The sequence below is a fragment of the Sabethes cyaneus genome, chromosome 3 (genome assembly GCF_943734655.1).
Source record: "Sabethes cyaneus chromosome 3, idSabCyanKW18_F2, whole genome shotgun sequence".
NCBI classification, from domain to species: domain Eukaryota; kingdom Metazoa; phylum Arthropoda; class Insecta; order Diptera; family Culicidae; genus Sabethes; species Sabethes cyaneus.
In genome coordinates, this window is record NC_071355.1 from 78,442,188 (window position 1) to 78,463,045 (window position 20,858).

Genomic DNA, 20,858 nt, shown 5'->3' on the forward strand with positions numbered 1-20,858 from the left:
CCCTCCACGGACCTACCAAAACTAATGAAATAATTCATTTTGGTAGGCGGCCAAATGAGGTAGTTGAATTCCGCTTCTTATTATGTTGCGTGAATTCACCTACCTCGGTCCGCCCTACCACGGACCTACCAAAATGAGATATTTCGCAGTTTGAAATATTTCACTAACAAACTCATCTGACAGCGCTAAGCTATGATGCGGCGGCCACAGAAACTAAAATCCGGAACTTACCTACCAAACTGGTTTTCTCCAAGAAAGGCTGAATTCCATTACGACTTATTGCGCACGTCTTCCAGCTGATCTGGAAAATCAATTAATTGGAAATGGTAGCTGGGATATTGGCCAAGCAGGAAAATATTAACTTGCTCGGCCTAAATGATATATGTGACTACAGGAGCACATATGCGAAAATTTTGTATTTTCCATATATTGGGTACTTGAGTCACACTTAGACTTATTGCGCGACTCCCACAACTGCTAATGAAATTCGGCAAATTGGAAATGGTAACTGGGACATTGGCCAAGCAGGAAAATATTAACTTGCTCGGCCTAAATGATATATGTTACTACAGAAGCACATATGCGAAAATTTTGGATTTTCCATATATTGGGTACTTGAGTCACACTAAGACTTATTGCGCGACTCCCACAACTGATAATGAAATTCGGCAAATTGGAAATGGTAGCTGGGACATTGGCCAAGCAGGAAAATATTAACTTGCTCGGCCTAAATGATATATGTGACTACAGGAGCACATATGCGAAAATTTAAGATTTTCCATATATCGGAGGCACTTGAGTCACACTAAGACTTATTGCGCGACTCCCACAACTGATAATGAAATTCGGCAAATTGGAAATGGTAGCTGGGACATTGGCCAAGTAGGAAAATATTAACTTGCTCGGCCTAAATGATATATGTGACTACAGGAGCTCATATGCGAAAATTTAAGATTTTCCACATATCGGAGGCACTTGAGTCACACTAAGACTTATTGCGCGACTCCCACAACTGATAATGAAATTCGGCAAATTGGAAATGGTAGCTGGGACATTGTCCAAGCAGGAAAATATTAACTTGCTCGGCCTAAATGATATATGTGACTACAGGAGCACATATGCGAAAATTTTGGATTTTCCATATATTGGGTACTTGAGTCACACTAAGACTTATTGCGCGACTCCCACAACTGATAATGAAATTCGGCAAATTGGAAATGGTAGCTGGGATATTGGCCAAGCAGGAAAATATTAACTTGCTCGGCCTAAATGATATATGTGACTACAGGAGCACATATGCGAAAATTTTGGATTTTCCATATATTGGGTACTTGAGTCACACTAAGACTTATTGCGCGACTCCCACAACTGATAATGAAATTCGGCAAATTGGAAATGATAGCTGGGACATTGGCCAAGCATGAAAATATTAAGTTGTCAGGCCAGCGTGCTGTATATGTGAGGAAAATCGTGGAAATATAGACGATTTTGGATGGATAAATATAGTAGCGCTAATTATTATCGTGGCAAACACAGAAACTAAAATCCGGAACTTACCTACCAAACTGGTTTCCTCCAAGAAAGGCTGAATTTCACTACGATTTATTGCTCATGTCTCTCAACAGATATGGAAAGTCAATAAATTGGAAATGGTAGCTGGGATATTGGCCAAGCAGGAAAATATTAACTTGCTCGGCCTAAATGATATATGTGACTACAGGAGCACATATGCGAAAATTTTGGATTTTCCATATATTGGGTACTTGAGTCACACTAAGACTTATTGCGCGACTCCCACAACTGATAATGAAATTCGGCAAATTGGAAATGGTAGCTGGGACATTGCCCAAGCAGGAAAATATTAACTTGCTCGGCCTAAATGATATATGTGACTACAGGAGCACATATGCGAAAATTTTGTATTTTCCATATATTGGGTACTTGAGTCACACTTAGACTTATTGCGCGACTCCCACAACTGATAATGAAATTCGGCAAATTGGAAATGGTAACTGGGACATTGGCCAAGCAGGAAAATATTAACTTGCACGGCCTAAATGATATATGTGACTACAGGAGCACATATGCGAATATTTAAGAATTTCCATATATTGGGAACTTGAGTCACACTAAGACTTATTGCGCGACTCCCACAACTGATAATGAAATTCGGCAAATTGGAAATGGTAGCTGGGACATTGTTCAAGCAGGAAAATATTAACTTGCTCGGCCTAAATGATATATGTGACTACAGGAGCACATATGCGAAAATTTTGTATTTTCCATATATTGGGTACTTGAGTCACACTTAGACTTATTGCGCGACTCCCACAACTGATAATGAAATTCGGCAAATTGGAAATGGTAACTGGGACATTGGCCAAGCAGGAAAATATTAACTTGCACGGCCTAAATGATATATGTGACTACAGGAGCACATATGCGAATATTTAAGAATTTCCATATATTGGGAACTTGAGTCACACTAAGACTTATTGCGCGACTCCCACAACTGATAATGAAATTCGGCAAATTGGAAATGGTAGCTGGGACATTGGCCAAGCAGGAAAATATTAACTTGCACGGCCTAAATGATATATGTGACTACAGGAGCACATATGCGAATATTTAAGAATTTACATATATTGGGAACTTGAGTCACACTAAGACTTATTGCGCGACTCCCACAACTGATAATGAAATTCGGCAAATTGGAAATGGTAGCTGGGACATTGGCCAAGCAGGAAAATATTAACTTGCACGGCCTAAATGATATATATGACTACAGGAGCACATATGCGAATATTTAAGAATTTACATATATTGGGAACTTGAGTCACACTAAGACTTATTGCGCGACTCCCACAACTGATAATGAAATTCGGCAAATTGGAAATGATAGCTGGGACATTGACCAAGCATGAAAATATTAAGTTGTCAGGCCAGCATGCTGTATATGTGAGGAAAATCGTGGAAATATAGACGATTTTGTATGGATAAATATAGTAGCGCTAATTATTATCGTGGCAAACACAGAAACTAAAATCCGGAACTTACCTACCAAACTGGTTTCCTCCAAGAAAGGCTGAATTTCACTACGATTTATTGCTCATGTCTCTCAACAGATATGGAAAGTCAATAAATTGGAAATGGTAGCTGGGATAATGGCCAAGCAGGAAAATATTAACTTGCTAGGCCCAAATGATATATATACGACTGTAGGAGCTCATATGCGAAAATTTAAGGTTTTTCATATATTGAGTACTTGAGTCACGTGTGTTAATGCAAGTTTATTGCAAGCTGGAGTTATGATAATCAAACAATCGGTCCTTTCAAGGGCCACACAACGATTAAAGAGTTTATTATATTTTCTTGTTCAGTTAATATCATAATATCACGGGCAACGAGGGAAAAGTTGTATTTTTCGCCATTGCGGACGACCAACAAGTGACGGAAATCAGTTTTCTGGTCACAGGCGACATCTTCTGCAACTTCCAAAACGTCTGCAGGTTGTAAATGCTTTATCAGTATTTTTTTGTAAGCCGCAGAAAAGTTGCGCAAACTTTTCAACTTTTTGAAAACTCGCGCGTACCGTCTACCGATTACCGGAGAAAAAGCACTATTCAACGTAGAAACATATCATAAAAATTTATTTACTGTTTGGTTTAGTTACTGACTTGATTTCGTTTTAATAAAATAGACTCAATCAATTCATGGGTATAACTCCAAAATCGGTTGCGGATTGAAAGTGTACAATGTTTCTACTTTGATAAACGTTACGTTCCTTTGTAGCTTGTATACACGAAGAATCGTATTATTACATACATGGATACATCCTACTATTGCTACAAAGAGACTTACATGGTCCTACGTCACCTATGCGGTCGTGTCTTGTGCACAACCCCTTTGATTTTTATGGAGGGCGTAAGAGGGGGGGAGGGGGTTTCCATACAAATGAAACACGAATTTCCTCAAAACTCGAGAACTATAGTCTAGGAAATGGAACCAAATTTGGCATGTGGGGGTTTTTGGAGGCATGAATTTATTTTATGATGATTTGAGACCCCTCACCCCTGTGGTAGGAGGATAAGGACTCTCATACAAATAAAACAGAAATTTTTGCGTTTGTGCCATATTTTCTGCTATGTAACAAGCGGTAAGCTGTGAAAGTAAACTAATAAAACCTTCTCGGAAAAATGATGCACACAAGTGATTTTTGAAAGAAATCTCTATGTCTCAATGGTTGCAGGCGTTGTATTTATGAACTCCCGTCCACGCATATTTTCAAAGCCACCATTGCATTCAATGAAGAATTGAATATGACTATTTCGCTCTTCTCTTTTAAATATTCACTTAAACAATTGCACTCACAGATTCTTATAAACAGACATATGTCATGTCTGAAATGCACTTTACATTAGCCTTTGATCTAATGATCTGATATAGTCCTACGTCACCCTTTCGTACAACCCTTAGGGCTGTATACCTTGTTGTTTTTGATTTAGCTGAAACTTTGCATAGCTGTTATGTTTAAGAAAATATGTCATTTTATCATATCAGTTATTATTTTAAGATCTAGACTGCTTTTTCAAAAGGACCTAACCAAAAATGGTGCTAATCCATATTTTATATTGGAAAAATGGTTTATTTGATCGAAATAGTGTCTTCAGCAAAGTTGTAGATCATAAAATTGCCTCTCTAAAAAAATTATGTGTACTGTAAAAAAAAAAATTTTTTTGTTGAAAAAAAAAAGAAAATATGTATACAATGTAAAACTACTAAACTATACTAAAAAGTTAAATATATAAAAAGCGCATTTTTTTAAAAAAAATTTTTGGCATGTTAAAGGTAATAATATACACTACTTTTTCTAAAAGTTTCATTGCTGTCGAATGAAAGGCAAATAAGTTATAATATTTCATGTTTTTTTTACCTTCACCAAAAATAATTTTTTACAGTGTATTACTTTTTCTAAAGATGAGAACTATAATAAGTATGTATTATAATTCTCATCTTTAAAAAAGTTATACACTGTATAGCATATTGTTTTTCACACTACAGTGAAAATAGATGTAATAAAGCCGGTATTTATTGAGTTTAATCTGAAACCTTTAGGTGTCTGAGCATAGAGGACTTCCCCCTATGCTGTTTAATGAAATTCTGAGACTAGTTGTTTGGAATTATTACCATAATTATATTTTGCAAATGTATATTGTCTTTGAACTCTATACGTCTTGTATAAAAATAGTATTCAAAATGAATGTTTAAGTTTTTAACGGAGAATGTGTTTTGAATAGACTTTTTTCTTTTATTTGTTCAAACATTCGCTCAAAAATGAAATTTGAAGTAACATCTCCCAAAAAGCAAAGATCAAGGCCCTTGGACACGAAGCTCAATATTTTGGATGCGCTTGAAGAAGGAGTTTCAATTTCAAACGTTGGACGAATGTTTAAAATTAACGAATCAACTGTACGTACTATTTAAAAAGGTAAAGCAAATATCAGAAATGCTGCAGCTCAGGGCACCATTTATGCTACGAAGTCGTCGTCGTACTCACGTGACATCGTCATAATTAAAATGGAGTCGGCACTGCTTACTTGGATAGAAGATCATGCCCAAAAAAAGATTCCGTTAGATCAGGAAATAATTAAGCAGAAAGCGTTGGAACTGTAGTATTTAATGGAGGTTAACGAGCCTTCGTCTTCTAAACACAGAGAGTTTAATGCCAGCAAAGGTTGGTTCTATAATTTTATAATGGCCAATTTTATTCGCAATGTCCAAATCAAGCCGGAGTCTGCCGAAACGGGTTTGTTTTGGAAGCGAATGCCTTCCCGTGCGTACATATCGAAGCAACAGAAATGCGCCAGTGGGTTCAAGGCTGCCAAAGACCGCGTAACGCTTTTATTTTGCAGTAATGCTTCCGGTGGCTGTTTATTGAAACCTCTTTTGATACATCGGGTGATGCGGTCACGATTGCTGAAAGGCGTTGACTTTAGCACCCTCCCAGTGCACTGGAAGGCAAACTCAAAAGCTTGGGTTACTAAGGCCAGTTTTAAGGAATGGTTCGAGGATTTATTCATCCCAGAGGTAAAATTATACCTAGAAGGAAAATCGTTGCCATTCCATGTACTTCGGATAGTTAGATAACGCATCTGGTCATCCAATACTAAATCACCCAAACGTAAAAATTATATTTTTGCCACCAAACACAACCTCCCTTATTCAGCCCCTGGATCAAGGAATCATTTCGGTATTCAAAAATCAGAGAGGTTGTGTACAAGACGCGACCGCATATATAGGTGACGCAGGACTACGTAAGTCTCTTTGTAGTGATAGTAACGTGTATTTATGCTTGTAATTCGATTCTTCATGTATACATGCTATATGCGACATATATACATGCTACATGCGTTGTAAGTAACATTTATCAAAGTAGTAACATTGCATACGTTCAATTCTCAAAAGATTGTGCATATGAAAACAATTTAACAAAATCAAGAACACAAACTATTGCCTTCCTGGTACCTTACTGAAATTAAAGATTGGTTTTATTACCCATGGTTCCCCACGTTGAAGGGATTTTACCAATTCAATCCTATTTTATCAACAGCACATCTTTTCACTACACTTCTAATTAAACGGCAAGCATGCATATTCATACAGAGTCGTATTATAACCGAACACTACAGCTGTAGCACATTTTTCCAACACAGATATCAAATTCGCCGAGGTTTAATCGTCTCGCAGTAAAGAATTTGCGATCTGTTGAAACAACGAACTTGTGTCATTTTTTCTAGCACACTTCCCTAACACAGACATCAAATTGGACTAGCTTTAATCGCGTTCGTAAGAAATCTGTTGGCACGAGGGGGCTTTGTCACTCTTTCTGGCGTACTTCTCAAGCAAGGACATCAAAATGGTCTAGGTTCAACCAAGGTGTTAGGAAATCTTGTTGAAATGAGGGAACTTTGTCACTTGCTTTGGCTTACTTCTCAAGCACAGATATCAAATTTGTATAGGTTTAGAACATCGCAAAGAATCTTCCAACCAATCACGAAGCGAGAATTCTGGTAAAACAAAGGTTCATTATTTTCAATTTTTCAATAGTTCAACATCAAGGATTCATACTTTTCTTCGTTTGGGTTAATTCTTAGAAGATTTTCCGATCGATTGGTGTAAGAATATTGAAAATCGATCGGAAAACCGCTGAGCAATAGCGCTCAAAACCTTTCATTTTTCGTGACGCTCGCTAATAAGCGCTCAAAACCTTTCATTTTTCGTGACGCTCGCATTTTTCGATTTTTTGAAATGACACCCTATCCCAAAACTTGCCGTAAGACGTAGTCCTACGTCAAAAAATTACGTGAAGCAATGTTTTCGTCAGTGACAGTAACAGACGCATGGAAGAGTTTTAAAATCAGAGATGCTCTTGAGTTTATCGGCAAGAGCATCTCTGCTTTGAAACCTCAAACTTTGAATGCGTACTGGAAGTCTCTCTGGCCAGAGAGCGTTAATCCTGGGGATCCTGGACTATCTGACAGTATTGCAGCAGAAATAGTCATCATTGCACATGCAATCGGCAAGGAAGGGTTTGAACAAGTACACTCAATGGACATTATAGAGCTTCTACAAGACGATATTTTGGACAACGAGGAGATCATGGAAAAATTAAATAAATTGGAATGTGAAGAGGAAACGCGTGTTTCGGAAATTAATTTAATAGATATAGAAGAGGGCAACAGGCTGGCAGCGAATCTAGCAGATCTTTTTTTGAAAACAGATCCTTCCATCGAAAGAGCAGTATCGTTCAAAAATAATTTAAAATTATGTAAGTATCGATACAAGAAACTAAAAGAGGAAACAAAGTCTCAAACATCAGATGCCGCCGCTGTCGAAGTCGCGGGCGAATCTTCAGAATCTGATGATGAAATCTTCAAGACATCATTGAAACGCTCTAACATTATTTATGATAGTGAGTAGAAATTACCAAGATAAAACGAAATTTCCACCAAATGTTCATATGTACAAAAATTAATATGTAAACATTGTTCCAAAATACAATTTTTTAATTTGATGACAACTTAACATCCGAACCCTTGAATATATTTTGATGAGACCATTTTTCTCAGCTTACTTGCTTATGTGTCCATGTTCGCCGGTCCGTCAGAACAAAGGGATGAAATCAGATCTTCACTGTTGACGGTTAACCGCCATAGCTTTTACCTGTCGCCAAGACAGATTATCCTCTACAGCTTGGTTGTTGTTGGCTAACCTGCGTCGCCATGAGCCTCTGGGTGTGCCTCTTCTACGCTGTCCTTGCGTTCCAGTCGAGTGCTCCTCTGCAGATCTCATTCACTCCTTTCCTCAAGGTGTGACCGATGCACTTCCACTAGAGATGGTCGGGTATGAAAATTTGAATGCCCGAACCCGACCCGTACCCGATCAAGAAAAAAATTAAAAACCCGTACCCGACCCGAACCCGCAAGTTTATTATTTTTGATACCCGAACCCGACCGCAACCCGACGGGTACGGGATGGGCCCGGGTACCCGACCATCTTTAGTGTTAAAAAGGTCAATGGAGATACCCGACCCGACCCGTACTCGGTTTCAAAAACAAAAATTAAGAACCCGTACCCGACCCGAACCCGCAAATTATTTTTTTTCAATACCCGAACCCGACCCGAACCCGGCGGGTACGGGTACGGGTGCGGGTTTCGGGCAATTTTTCCGCTACCCGACCATCTCTAACTTCCACCTACCTTCACGAATTTCTGTTGCTATCGGCCATTGATGACATCGACGATGGAGTTTCTCATTGGATATCCAATTGTCAGGCCACCAGGCACGAATCATATATCATAAGTAGAGATGGTCGGGTATGAAAATTTGAATACCCGAACCCGACCCGTACCCGATCACGAAAAAAATTGAAAACCCGTACCCGACCCGAACCCGCAAGTTTATTATTTTTGATACCCGAACCCGACCGCAACCCGACGGGTACGGGACGGGCCCGGGTACCCGACCATGTTTAGTGTTAAATGTGGTCAATAGGGATACCCGATCCGACCCGTACCCGATTTCAAAAACAAAAATTAAGAACCCGTACCCGACCCGAACCCGCAAATTATTTTTTTTCAATACCCGAACCCGACCCGAACCCGGCGGGTACGGGTACGGGTGCGGGTTTCGGGCAAATTTTCCGCTACCCGACCATCTCTAATCATAAGCACCGGTTAATAAATACAGTTCGGACTCGATTAACCGGGGATTCGATTATCCGGGTGAAAAAAAAATCATTTTTTGAAGTAGGACTACTTCTTTGATTTCTATATTGGGGTGCACTTTAGAAAAACGAAAAGGGAACATGTAACGAAAAGTGGTTATGGTTTGCACGCTTATAACTCAGTCATCCGTCAACAGATTCTAGAGATATTGGTATCAATCGATTGGAAATTTTTCAAAAAATCCATTACAACACAGTAGATTACATGTTTCCCTAACAGACGTTTAATAATTGAGAAAATATGAGTCGAATATTTAATATTTCATTATTTGCAATTTTTTGCCTTCCCGCGTCAGTGCTTCCCTAGCATGGATGACAGAAATATATACGAGATGAGCTATGGGTTAAACTTCCTTTCCTTACCTTCTTCGGTCACCGGCTTTCGTTGGCGAAACATCAGCCAGCAGCAGCTAGCTTGCGACGCATCGGACAGCCAGTTTTCGAGACACATCGGTGGCAAATTGGCAATTTTAAAGGTTGTATTTCCACCATTTGTCTGCGGATCAACCTTACTGAAAACAGTAATTTTATTTATTGCTAGATTCCCGAGATATACCGAGATAAAGTCAACGGTTCACAGGTGTTGTACAAAATACAACAGCGCAAGTAAACCTTCCGTTACTGCGCAACTGGGGAATCTATTATATGAAATTCGTACAAAAATCACCGGATTTGGCATTGGGAGACGAATTGCTCTACATTCGTAGTCCTACTTCAAGCCTGCGCCCGTGCCACTAGGCATGGACCCTTATACTTTTTTAATAATTTTTTTTAAACAAAATGTTATAGTTTTCATGTTAAATAATCATTCTAGCATAACAAATACTGATTCACCTCCCTAAAGGTATCCTTTCCTGTATATGTATTTTCATTAGCGAGTAATAGTACCAATTTTTAAATTGTTGTGTGGTATGCTTTATAATTCATCATCATCATAATCATCACCATCATCATCATCATCATCATCATCATCATCATCATCTTCATCATCATCACGATCAGCCATCATCATTATCATCAATGAACTAACTTTAGGGTAAATTATTCAATACTAGAAAGAGATTTATGACACCTACAAGTCAAAAAACATGATATTCAAAAAAAAATTTAGTATAAAAAATATGATTCGATTATCCGGGCTGAACATAAAAATGAACAGTCCGGGCAATACCTTGTTGTTTTTGCGTTGTCTGCGCTGAGACGCACCACGTTTCGCAGGCACTGTGTTATCTATACCTATCATTATTACAAAATTCTTTCAGCGCAGAAACTCTTCAGTGGTATCACTTCGAAGGTTTAATTACGAAAATGGCCTATCAATTCACATGAAATGAATCTGGAGGAGAACTTTCAAAAACCTGGCAATAGGTCCCACTTGCCCCGGTAAATGGGTAAATGAGCCCTTCAAATTTGATTAAAAAGCATAAAATAACAGAAAATTGTGTAAGTTAATATACAGCAATGTTAAAGCATTGCAAGAAGCAATCAAAGACAATATTTGTACGAATGGTTCATCCAAAAATAGCGTAACAAAATCAGATCACAACGGATGACTTCATAATTTATATAAAACACAGATCGTGAGCAATTACGCTGTAATGCATTATTGTAATGAGATTTAGTTGAATATGTCACTGTTTCCAATTATTGCGAGAAATAATTTAGGATTAACCATTTAAGCTCGAAAATACGAGTATGATCTCTTTGTTTTACCAAGCCCAATTCGGTAGAGCTACTCACAAGAGATAGTTGCGCTATAATAACAATAACACTTTATTGTTTCAATTCCAGTTGCAAATTTGCTTAATTATATCAAATTTGCCTTTCCAGATTCAATTAACATCGTTTAGGTGTATCCAAACTGTTTGTTCCCTCATAAGTTGTGCTAATGATCTTCTTTTTTGGGTGCTTTTGGTTTAGTCCTTTTCAGTTTTATTTTAAAGCTTTACTGATAGAAATATTATGTAATTGAACTGAAAATGTTCGGTAGTACACTGAAGCCGCTTTTTACGCGGTTTGTTTTTTACGCGAATTTCGGAATTTGCGCGGTTTTTTTACGCGAATTTCGGAATTTACGTGGTTTTTTTTACGCGAATTTCGGAATTTACGCAGTTTTCTTTTACGCGATTTTCGTAACTTACGTCTATTTTTTAAAAACTTCTATTTTTTCGCGTAGTGTTGAAATCCAGTTTTTTATTACGCGAATTTTTGGTTTTTTTAACGCGAATTTCGGAATTTACGCGGTTTTTTACGCGAATTTCGGAATTCACGCGGTTTTTTATGCGATTTTCGGAATTTACGCGATTTTCGGAATTTACGCTGTTTTTTACGCGGTTTTAACGCGAATTTCGGAATTTACGCGGTTTTGATTTACGCGGAACGTCTCCTTCGCGTAAAAAGCGACTTGAGTGTATTTTCATCTTTGCAATGGGAAATGACTTTTAAAATCGGTTAAAATTGTTAATCCATCAAAAACACATGAATGCACTAAAGCAGGTAGTAGGGTAAGTTAACCTATATAGTAAACCCTCTACCTGTAATGGACCATCGGATAAAATTTCAGTATTTAGAGTAACGAGGGGTAAAAGTGCGATGGGGGAAAAGTGCGATTCAATGATTTGTCGGTGCAGATTCCGAGTAAATTGACTATATTAGCATGGATGGGTGACTACTTTGACAGCTTGAATCTAATGTAAATTTTGATTGCTTTCGAAGCATAGTTGCTGAGTTATGAGCAAATGTTATTTTAGGGCGGTTTTAATGTAATTTCGTTATTCTGCAAATACGATATCAACAAGAGGATAATACTTGTTGAAAATTTGTAGCTATGTTTTACATCAGTCATATATCTGTTTTGAAAATACCGTGAAAAGAATTTACAAAATATATTTCGCTTTTCCAGAATTTAATCAAACCCCGTTAAACGCCTAGCGGGGTAAAAGTTCCAGTCACGGACGGGGTAAAAGTGCGATTCATGAACGAGGCAAAAATGTATAGCATATTATATACAGCTTTAGGCACTATATTACAGATACTAGAAATGGAAGATCTGCAGTAAACTGTGTGCTCTACAGATGTTGGCCGAAGGAAAACAATGTTTTTCCGCTGATGAAACAAAAACAAACGACGGAGGCTGCTATATACCAGCGCAACATAGGAAAGGTGCAAATTGAGAATATTCCTTACCGAAACATACCGCAGATTAAAGATAATATAGTTTTGTTATCTACTGCTGTGCTGATTTCATGGATTCGAGCTTCGCACTTTTGCCCCGCGGTATTCGTACTTTTGCCCCGCTAGTGGGGTAAAAGTGCGAATCGGCACTTGATCAAAAGAATGAAGAATTTATTTTGCATAGCACTATTATTCCAGATGATTTATAGTTGAATGTGAAGATATTGAGTTAATGCATCACTACGAAATATATTTTGTTGTTGTCCTTCTTTATATCTCACGAAAATTGATGACAACTTCAAACATCGCACTTATGCCCCGCCCTACTCTATTAGCTTATACTTCTTATTTCTGAGGATATATGACATGAAACAGAATATACTAAACATAACACACATTTGAGTTTATAAAATTTTAGCTGCATTTAATTATTAATGCTTTAAAATCGACATTTTCGACAAGTGAGGGTCCATTATACGGTTAACAATGCAAAAAATGTCCTCATTAGCGGACCCTCTCCCTGCAAAATACACTAGAATTCCTATAAAGGACCCGGTCCTTATTCTGTTGTAAACCACAAGGGTCCATAAAAGGAAAATGGACATTCCAATCTGTTAAAAAAAAAAAGTAAAATGTAGAGATTTGCAGCACAAATTGCTATATTTAGGCTTATTCGAAAGTTACTAATATTGTAAGTTCCATCGGTTAGGTGTTTAGCGTTACGAGTTCAAAATAAGATAATAAAATAATACTAAATTACTCTTGATACACAGATTGTGATAATTTGTAGGATAATTTGGAGGTCGTGCGACTACCAATTTAGACTACACACTGAAAAAAATGTGTTTGAGTATTAAAAAAAAATATAACTTGATTCCCGTAAGTCCTATAATTTTGGTATGTTCAGTAACTTAACGTAACTTTACTGGACAAACAACTTTTCTAAAGACACAACATTTCTGAAGTCATTATTTAAAAAGTTAGACTTCAACGCCATCTATAGGAATAAAAATGCAACTACTTAGAATTTACAGAAAGCTGCGAAATTTTATAACAAACAATGTCGCTGAAGACAATAAAATTCTACGAAGTATATGGAAGAAGTTATGAGGTTTTGTCCGAGCGCCGGTCCAGCAAACCACAAATCGTATAATAATGTGTGAAAATCATCTTAAATATCACTAAACAAACTCGAAATCGTACATCAAGCTTAATAAAGCGCACCCTAGTTTACATTTATTCGTACAAAATGATACCCGGTCAACATTGTTACATAACATTAACCAGATTGTTACGTAACTGTGTTATGACGTGACGTTGAAGTTACGTAACCTGAGAGTAACATAATGGTTGAAATTTCCCACTTTTTTACATAACATTGTTACATTACAATGTAACATTGCGATAATGTTTATGTAACATTGAAAAAACATTAAAGCAATGTAACGTTACGTTACATTAATGCCATTGTTATGTAACAATGCTATTATTTATGTTATGTTACAATATAACGACGTTTGTAACGTCACAAAAAATACTTAACTGTGACACCTCAATAATACTTGCCACCAGAATGTATGTACAGCCTCGAAAATACTATACGAATTGACTAACTGCTTGCAAGTGCATTTAAAAGCTGATCATAAACTCACGCAGTTTACGATTAGCTTGCAAGCGCATTTACTAGCAGCTGCATAGTCAATTCACCTAGTATTTTCGAGACTTTACATATATTCAGGCCTCCGTCATCAATCTTTGTTCTTTAAATAATTGACAAATAAAAAGTACATTTAGATTCCAAATCATTTATTGCGGAGTTTCCACCTATTTAGAGTCCCACGCAAAAATTATTAGCGTGGTTATTTTCTCCGTTTACCACAGATATTTGCAATTTAGCAGTTTAAACCATCAGTTGTTCGTTATTGCCTCCCCACTGCACCCCTCCTTGCTTGACAAGCATAGTTTCAGTGTATTTAGGTACAGGATAATTATTATTAAAAAACGTATTTGCGTAGGACTCGTAAAATTGCTGCAAGGTACAATATTATTCGACTCCTTTTAATCCATGTAGGGTAGATGCTCGAGTAGTTGTGATAGTACCTATAGTGGTGGAAACTTTAAATATTCCGTTATTTTTGCAGATTTTGGTACAGTTTGACAAGTATCGAACTACCAGTACCAGTTTCATTTGGTAAGTATCACACGCAGTGCCTTGTAAGTCGCAAGGGCCTGCATAGTGTCGTCGTCCCGCCAGTAAAAATAAAGTTAGATTAAATAAACTTCTCGGTCGGTGGTTTTACAGTAGACGAAGGAAGAGGCACAGTTTGTGTCTAAAAATAACCCAACCCATGTCGCTAGCTTAATAAGGGGGGTTTGCAGTCTCCTTTTGCCCAGCACGTCTGTGGTGAACACACGGTGTTCAACACTGAAAGTAACACAATGTTGCTGTTTACTACCACATAAGTAACATTGTAATGTTACAAGGTTATCAAAATTTGACGTAACATTTAAATAAAAAAATGGTAGCATTGTTACATTAAAATGTTACCTGTAGGTTATGTAACAATAACATTAAGTTTGTTACATTACAAACTTAACGTTCTTGTAACATAACCTACAGGTAACATTTTAACGTAACAATGCTACCATTTTTTCTTTTAAATGTTACGTCAAATTTTGATAACTTTGTAACATTACACAAGGAAACTATATATAGTAATTACCCGGTCAACACTGAAAGTAACACAATGACGCTCTACTCCGTATCGCTACACGTCAGAAAACTTTACCTACAGTACAACCTGGCACTTAAAACCAACAGTTTTTGAATTCACGCAAGACAGCAAAAGGGACGGGTTTTATCATCACTGGCCGAGTCCAGTTTCTACCTAGAAATGACCGCAAAATGATTGAAGAGAGTCCTTGGCTGATTTCGGAGTCAGCCGCCCCAGTAGAAAGATACTCAAAAAACTAACAAGAAACGCAAACCGAACACATGAAAAATCCCTTCTAAGCCGACCGCATGGAGGTTCGTTTCATTGACTTAAACGCTTCTATCTTCCTACTGCAAAATAGCATTTTTCAACAATTCGCATTTACAACTGTGCCGTTTATTCACTCGAGATTTACAATACGTTTTCCCTAGGCCTAATCATTTCAATCTTTCCCATCTTTCTTCTGTTCTAGCTAGCGGTGTGTGCAAAAAAAGAACGTACGTTCGCTGTGCGGTGCGGTGGGTTGCTACCAACCGGCTGCTGTTGGTTTGGTTAGGGTCTCGGCCCTATTCAAGTCACATGCGCATGGACAACAATTCAAAAAAGAGTACTCACTCAATACCCGGGGTTTACTTGAGGTTTACCGTCGCTGCTTGGTGGTCCATGTGGTTTAACAAAATGGCGGGGTCGCCATCGCTATTCTGGGCAATACGCGATCTATCTGATCCGCGCCACGCGAATCCCGAAAATGTCTCTCCTGCTGCTGACGATGCACGGCGTGCGAAATTGGCTGGTTTTACTCGACGCTAGTAGTCTCACTCGATGCTAGCTGCTTGCTGTTGGTTGGATGCTGCCGATTGCTGTTCGGCCAGCCTATCCCGTACCGGGCGCAAAGTTGATGACGCTACCCTCGTCCGGCGTTGTAGCGGGCCGGGAAAACTTGGAGCTGACGGTGGGGTCAGAAGAAGTTGCTGACAATGTAGCAGGATGATAATCGCTTGTTCCGTGGCGAATCTACCAAAATATGAAAACCACACGAGGTAATTTTATGTACACCGCCTTTTGGCAAGAATAGGTGTCATACCTCTCGCAGCACACTTGCTTGCATGAGCTACGGTCACACACGGAGAGCACTCTTAAAGCGGGTAACGTTTTGCACTGCCTATCTATGGGAAAGGAAACTATTTATGCTAACTAGAAAAGAATCTTCATGTGTTTCACCACCTGTTCGAAAGTACGAAGTTGCATTTTCGGTTAAAGTGATCTTCATCTAGCACACGGCTTGCATCTTGCCAACCCGACCAACCCCCAAGGTTAGAGAGCAAAGTGAAACACTCTGCCGACTGCGGGCGGGTCATCAGCCTTTATCGACAGGTCAACCTCCTCGGTCGAGTTAGCGATGATAGGCAAATTAGGCAACATAAGCGAGCGTCTGGGATATCATTTGATAGCAGCACGTATGCAAATTTGATTTGATTTTGTGCGTCGGCGCGCGGTATTGCCGACCACAGATTTTTATTGAAAATTTACTAGGAAAAGTAGCGATATGAAAAATGAACTAATATTTAAATTTACAAATGATACTAACAATACTAATTATTGAATTTTGGCAAATATTAAATTAATTCTAATTACTATATATATATGTGAGTTCGTTACAAGGTATCGCATTCCAATTGTAGCCAAAGTTGCCCATTCTAAACGCACCTTTACATTAACTTTGCGTAGTCCTACGTTGAACATGCGGTCGTGTCTTGTACACAACCCCGCTGATTTTTTTCTTCACGCACTGGAGACTAAAAACTTTTTGCTCTGTATCCCAAAGATAATATCGGACAGGCATTTAGACGGCCTAAAACGATTTGCTTCGTTATCTTAAAAGTACGCATTCTGAAGTGCTCCGGCAGAAAAAGAAAGATGAAACAAACTTGTCGCTCATTGGGCTGCTGGGCAAACCATTCTATAAACAAAACTTCTGGAACTTCTGCGCTTTGCAGTAAAATCATTGAGAATTGGTCGGTGTTAAGTAAGACCGAATCAAGTGACAAAACTCTGATTTCGAGAAATGTCCCAGCTACCATTTCCAATTTGCCGAATTTCATTATCAGTTTCAGTTGTGGGAGTCGCGCAATAAGTCTTAGTGTGACTCAAGTGCCTCCGATATATGGAAAATCTTAAATTTTCGCATATGTGCTCCTGTAGTCACATATATCATTTAGGCCGAGCAAGTTAATACTTTCCTGCTTGGCCAATGTCCCAGCTACCATTTCCAATTTGCCGAATTTCATTATCAGTTGTGGGAGTCGCGCAATAAGTCTTAGTGTGACTCAAGTACCCAATATATGGAAAATCCTAAATTTTCGCATATGTGCTCCTGTAGTCACATATATCATTTAGGCCGAGCAAGTTAATACTTTCCTGCTTGGCCAATGTCCCAGCTACCATTTCCAATTTGCCGAATTTCATTATCAGTTGTGGGAGTCGCGCAATAAGTCTTAGTGTGACTCAAGTACCCAATATATGGAAAATCCTAAATTTTCGCATATGTGCTCCTGTAGTCACATATATCATTTAGGCCGAGCAAGTTAATACTTTCCTGCTTGGCCAATGTCCCAGCTACCATTTCCAATTTGCCGAATTTCATTATCAGTTGTGGGAGTCGCGCAATAAGTCTTAGTGTGACTCAAGTACCCAATATATGGAAAATCCAAAATTTTCGCATATGTGCTCCTGTAGTCACATATATCATTTAGGCCGAGCAAGTTAATACTTTCCTGCTTGGCCAATGTCCCAGCTACCATTTCCAATTTGCCGAATTTCATTATCAGTTGTGGGAGTCGCGCAATAAGTCTTAGTGTGACTCAAGTACCCAATATATGGAAAATCCTAAATTTTCGCATATGTGCTCCTGTAGTCACATATATCATTTAGGCCGAGCAAGTTAATATTTTCCTGCTTGGCCAATGTCCCAGCTACCATTTCCAATTTGCCGAATTTCATTATCAGTTGTGGGAGTCGCGCAATAAGTCTTAGTGTGACTCAAGTACCCAATATATGGAAAATCCTAAATTTTTGCATATGTGCTCCTGTAGTCACATATATCATTTAGGCCGAGCAAGTTAATATTTTCCTGCTTGGCCAATGTCCCAGCTACCATTTCCAATTTGCCGAATTTCATTATCAGTTGTGGGAGTCGCGCAATAAGTCTTAGTGTGACTCAAGTACCCAATATATGGAAAATCCTAAATTTTCGCATATGTGCTCCTGTAGTCACATATATCATTTAGGCCGAGCAAGTTAATACTTTCCTGCTTGGCCAATGTCCCAGCTACCATTTCCAATTTGCCGAATTTCATTATCAGTTGTGGGAGTCGCGCAATAAGTCTTAGTGTGACTCAAGTACCCAATACATGGAAAATCCAAAATTTTCGCATATGTGCTCCTGTAGTCACATATATCATTTAGGCCGAGCAAGTTAATACTTTCCTGCTTGGCCAATGTCCCAGCTACCATTTCCAATTTGCCGAATTTCATTATCAGTTGTGGGAGTCGCGCAATAAGTCTTAGTGTGACTCAAGTACCCAATATATGGAAAATCCTAAATTTTCGCATATGTGCTCCTGTAGTCACATATATCATTTAGGCCGAGCAAGTTAATACTTTCCTGCTTGGCCAATGTCCCAGCTACCATTTCCAATTTGCCGAATTTCATTATCAGTTGTGGGAGTCGCGCAATAAGTCTTAGTGTGACTCAAGTACCCAATATATGGAAAATCCTAAATTTTCGCATATGTGCTCCTGTAGTCACATATATCATTTAGGCCGAGCAAGTTAATATTTTCCTGCTTGGCCAATGTCCCAGCTACCATTTCCAATTTGCCGAATTTCATTATCAGTTGTGGGAGTCGCGCAATAAGTCTTAGTGTGACTCAAGTACCCAATATATGGAAAATCCTAAATTTTTGCATATGTGCTCCTGTAGTCACATATATCATTTAGGCCGAGCAAGTTAATATTTTCCTGCTTGGCCAATGTCCCAGCTACCATTTCCAATTTGCCGAATTTCATTATCAGTTGTGGGAGTCGCGCAATAAGTCTTAGTGTGACTCAAGTACCCAATATATGGAAAATCCTAAATTTTCGCATATGTGCTCCTGTAGTCACATATATCATTTAGGCCGAGCAAGTTAATACTTTCCTGCTTGGCCAATGTCCCAGCTACCATTTCCAATTTGCCGAATTTCATTATCAGTTGTGGGAGTCGCGCAATAAGTCTTAGTGTGACTCAAGTACCCAATACATGGAAAATCCAAAATTTTCGCATATGTGCTCCTGTAGTCACATATATCATTTAGGCCGAGCAAGTTAATACTTTCCTGCTTGGCCAATGTCCCAGCTACCATTTCCAATTTGCCGAATTTCATTATCAGTTGTGGGAGTCGCGCAATAAGTCTTAGTGTGACTCAAGTACCCAATATATGGAAAATCCTAAATTTTCGCATATGTGCTCCTGTAGTCACATATATCATTTAGGCCGAGCAAGTTAATACTTTCCTGCTTGGCCAATGTCCCAGCTACCATTTCCAATTTGCCGAATTTCATTATCAGTTGTGGGAGTCGCGCAATAGGTCTTAGTGTGACTCAAGTACCCAATATATGGAAAATCCTAAATTTTCGCATATGTGCTCCTGTAGTCACATATATCATTTAGGCCGAGCAAGTTAATACTTTCCTGCTTGGCCAATGTCCCAGCTACCATTTCCAATTTGCCGAATTTCATTATCAGTTGTGGGAGTCGCGCAATAAGTCTTAGTGTGACTCAAGTACCCAATATATGGAAAATCCAAAATTTTCGCATATGTGCTCCTGTAGTCACATATATCATTTAGGCCGAGCAAGTTAATATTTTCCTGCTTGGCCAATGTCTCAGCTACCATTTCCAATTTGCCGAATTTCATTATCAGTTGTGGGAGTCGCGCAATAAGTCTTAGTGTGACTCAAGTACCCTATATATGGAAAATCCTAAATTTTCGCATATGTGCTCCTGTAGTCACATATAGCATTTAGGCCGAGCAAGTTAATATTTTCCTGCTTGGCCAATGTCTCAGCTACCATTTCCAATTTGCCGAATTTCATTATCAGTTGTGGGAGTCGCGCAATAAGTCTTAGTGTGACTCAAGTACCCAATATATGGAAAATCCTAAATTTTCGCATATGTGCTCCTGTAGTCACATATATCATTTAGGCCGAGCAAGTTAATACTTTCCTGCTTGGCCAATGTCCCAGCTACCATTTCCAATTTGCCGAATTTCATTATCAGTTGTGGGAGTCGCGCAATAAGTCTTAGTGTGACTCAAGTACCCAATATATGGAAAATCCTAAATTTTCGCATATGTGCTCCTGTAGTCACATATATCATTTAGGCCGAGCAAGTTAATATTTTCCTGCTTGGCCAATGTCCCAGCTACCATTTCCAATTTGCCGAATTTCATTATCAGTTGTGGGAGTCGCGCAATAAGTCTTAGTGTGACTCAAGTACCCAATATATGGAAAATCCTAAATTTTTGCATATGTGCTCCTGTAGTCACATATATCATTTAGGCCGAGCAAGTTAATATTTTCCTGCTTGGCCAATGTCCCAGCTACCATTTCCAATTTGCCGAATTTCATTATCAGTTGTGGG

The 20,858-nt window shown here is 38.5% G+C and overlaps 1 protein-coding gene across 1 annotated transcript in view; it reads left to right on the forward strand.

The window, feature by feature from the left end:
• LOC128739162 (RNA-binding protein 48) overlaps positions 1-20,858 on the forward strand; it is a 36,568-nt gene that overhangs the window by 156 nt on the left and 15,554 nt on the right. The window lies entirely within an intron of this gene.